Genomic DNA, 3,908 nt, shown 5'->3' with positions numbered 1-3,908 from the left:
TTTCGCTGTCTTGTGTCTGTTTAATTGGCCTGTTGAGGGGGGTAGGGGACAGAGTGTAAGGATGTAGGGGCTACCAGGGCCCTGGCTGTGCCCCCCAACAGCTCTGGTAAAGAAGAAGGTGGAGTAGGTGGGTCTGCATCTCCTGGCCCACTGTTTCCGCCCCATAGGATGCTGGGACAGCTTAGGCACTGAGGAAGGGGCTGGAGGCGCAGGGCAGCCGGGAGGAGGCTGGGGTCTGGCTGCAGCCAGCATCCAGGCAGCGCATGCATCCTGCACCCCCAGACCATCATCCCTTCAGCCTCCCTCTCCCACCTAAGCACTCTCCCCTGAGCTCTCCCTCCCCTCTCAGCGCTCCCTCCCTCCCTTCATCTACTTTCTGCTTTATGTTTCTGGCCACTGAGGACGGAGATTTAAATCAAAAGAAAGAAGTTTAGATCATTCTGAAGAGCGGCTGATGAGCTGTCTCGCCTGGACATTCCTCTCATTAGACTGCAGCCTGCTCCTCCCTGAGTAGCCTAGGAGCCTCTGCAGCAGCCGCCGCCAGGGAGAGTGATGAGGCTGCCAGGGCACTGCCCAGAGGCCCGGACGCTTGCTGATGACATTGCATGAAAAAGCTCTAATAACGTTCCACTCCTCAGCCTCCTCTTTAATCACCCTGGGGACGCCAGAGAGCTGGGGCTAGGGGGCGGCCGGGGGGGGGGGGCGGGCAGGGGGGGCTGGCTGTCTCTGAGGCTGCTCTGGACGGAGGGGAAAAGGCCAGGTCAGAAGCACCTTGTTCAACGAGTTGAGGTGACTTTGGTTTGTTCTTTGTGGCAAAGTTTAATTCTCCATGTTAATCAGCCATGCCTGCTTACAAGAGGTCATGTCCAGAGTGCCAGGCACTGAGTCCTCACCTGGGTTTCCAAGACTCCTGCCTCTTCCTACCAGCCAGCTGCAAACAATCCCTCCCTAATTGCCCATGCCCTCAGGCTCTGAGGGGATGCTGGATAAATATGCTAGGGAAAGGTAGCTGCAGGCAGGGGGAATATGCCACCATCCAAGCTGGGTTAACACTTTTCCTTGTGGCTGCTTGGGGGTCACCCACCTTCCCGACTATAACTGCTCACCTGAGCTGTGTAAATAAGCCCGATACACGCTTCCGTTGCCTAGGCTGAACTCAGGTGGGATCCTGCGTTGGTTTGTAGTACGGACCCCACAAGGAAGGGCAGCTGGCTATGCCTCCCGGGGCGGGTGTCTATCCCTGCACTGGTTTTCTATGTCACCTGTTGTTGGGACTACGTTAGGGGCTCACAGATGACCCAGGTGAGAGGCCCTAAACATGTCTACCAGTGCGTGAGGCCTCGTCAGATCCCGCAGCAGAAGTTCTGCAGGCCCCTGCCTTCCGCTCAAGCCTGCATGCCCTGCTCCATCTCCAGCCTCACGTCAGGTATCTTATCGACGTGATGGTGATGGAGAGAGATGCTATTGTAAAGACGGGCTAGGCTCTCATCAAATCCATTTCTTCCTTGGATAATCTTTCTCATAAATAGAAATGTATTGCTCATAATTCTAAAGGCTGGAAGTCTTAAGATCAAAGTGCTATCTGCTTCTGTCTGGGAAGCCATTTCTTCATAAATGATGCAATGTACCCTCACAGGAAGGAGGGGGGGCGAGCAAGCCCCTCCCCCAGCCTGGCCTCCAACTCACTGGGTAGCCAAGGACGACCTAAAATTTCTGATCCTCCTACCCTTCCCCTCCAAATGCTGAAATTGTAGGCATACTGAGAGCCTTTGTGTGTGTGTGTGTGTGTGTGTGTGTGTGCACCTGTTTCGTGTTTGTGCACTGTGTGTGCGTGTGTGTTTGTGTGCGCATGCGCACGCACACGGAGTCTGCGTGGTGCACAATGAGAGCAAAGGGAACCACTGTGGAGTCCGTTCCCTCCTCCAGCTTTATGCAGGTTCTGGGGATTGAACTCAGGTCCCCAGGCTTGCTCAGCAAGCACCTCTACCCACTGAGCCGTCCCACGTGCCCCAGTTTTAGACGTTTAAAGGGGCACTAATCATTTACTAAAGGCCCCTCCCTTTGAGCACCATTGCACTGGGGATCGAGTTTGGAGAGTGAATCTGGGGAGAAGGCACTCAGACCAAAGCAACCATTGAAAGAACATAAATAAGGAATGAAAAAGCAGGGTTCACAGGCCAGAGAAGAGGAGGAGGAGGAGGAGGGGGGGGGGAAGGGAAGAACAAAGGAAAAGTACAAGTTGGAAAACCCTGATGGAGAAGTCAGGGGCCGAGCCTGTGAATCACTCTCTCCTGCCCGGCTTATGTCAGGCCCTTGGCATCTGGGCAGGGCCTCATGACTAGTTTCTTGCCCGTGGGGTGTGGGTGTGTCCGAGTGTCCTTCCTCTTGCTGCCTCACTTGCACCTGTCAGCAGCGGCTGTCTGGGCTGCACGTGGAAGGCTCAGCACCTCAGGCTAGGAGCAGCCTGGGTCTGGGTGCCCGCGCAGAGGCTCTCCGCTGGCCGGCCCCAGCTGGACAGTTACCCTGCTGACTGGAATTGTGTATCACAATGTACTGACTAGAACCTGTGTGTTTCTCAACTCAGAGAGGAGAGAGCATCTGTGTGGGGAAGAGGGAGCCAGCTTTGGGCTCGTAGGCTCTCAGGTACTAGGTCTTCTCTCGCGCTTCTCAGTGCTCTCAGTAAGTCTGGGCTTTGCTCCCCCATCTCATCAACCTGAATGGAATACCCACCCTGCTCACCACCTTTTATTTTTATTTTTTTAAGAGTTAATATACTTTTTTATATTTTATTAATTTATTCATATTCACCACCTTTTAGACCCCACTCTAGGCACATAGTAGCTGCTGCCTCTGGGGCCGTGCCCTAAAGGGACTGTGCCCTGAAGGGAGGCCCTCACTGCTCCTCCACAACTCCTGGTAACATCTGAACTGATGGCCTTGTGTCTCTATGGGGTCTCAGCTGTCCTGTGACCTCATTGAGTTCTCAGTGATGCCAAGTGACATCCACACTTCCTTGTTTTGGTTTCTAAAACCAAACCCAATTTTGCTCCTTTTCCTTTTTCAATCATAGACCATTTTGCTGGCTCTGTCTTCCTTTTCTTTCTTTCTTTGAAAGACTCACTAGGTAGCCCAGGCTGGCTTGACTTCAGCGATCCACCTGCCCCTGCCACCCCTGTGCTGGGATGTACCACCGCGCTGCACCCAACTAAACAAAAGTTTTTTGTTGTCCACACTACTCTTTCCCTTCCATCAGAGTAGATTTTGAAAAGATTTTTTTTGTTTTTTTGTTTTTGTTTTTCGAGACAGGGTTTCTCTGTGTTAGCCTTGGCTGTCCTGGACTCACTTTGTGGACCAGGCTGGCCTCACACTCACATCGATCCACCTGGCTCTGCCTCCTGTGTGCTGGGATTAAGGCGTGCGCCACCACGCCCGGCTAAGATTATACTTATTAGATGCCTTAATTCTGTGCTGTAGGGCCTGCCTGGGCTACCTAGTGAGTCTGTCTCAAAGAAAGAAAGAAAAGGACGTGGATTTTAAAGCAGGTTAGCCTTCTGAATTACGCTTTGGCCAAGGCAGTGGTGTCATGCAGTAACTATGTTAACGAGGCCTCAATTCTGTGCTCTAGAGGTTTCAAATGCAAGGCCCCTTCCTCCCTGGTCCTGCTTGCCGACACATGCTCCCCCATCTCATGTTTGCCATGCAATTTTGGTTTTTGTTTTTATTTTTTTCTTCCTGAGACAGGGTCTCATGTAGCCCAGGCCAGCCTGAAGCTCACTCTGTAGAAAAGATGACCTTGAACTTCCCATCCTCCTGCCTCCGTCTCCCCAGCGCTGGGATTACAAGCAACTACCACCACCAGCAGCTGCTGCTGCGGAGTGCAGACCTGGGGGTGGAACTCAACGGCTTGG

Source organism: Acomys minous (genome assembly GCF_964271855.1).
Source record: "Acomys minous genome assembly, chromosome: 13".
NCBI lineage: Eukaryota > Metazoa > Chordata > Mammalia > Rodentia > Muridae > Acomys > Acomys minous.
This window is presented reverse-complemented; position numbering follows the sequence as displayed.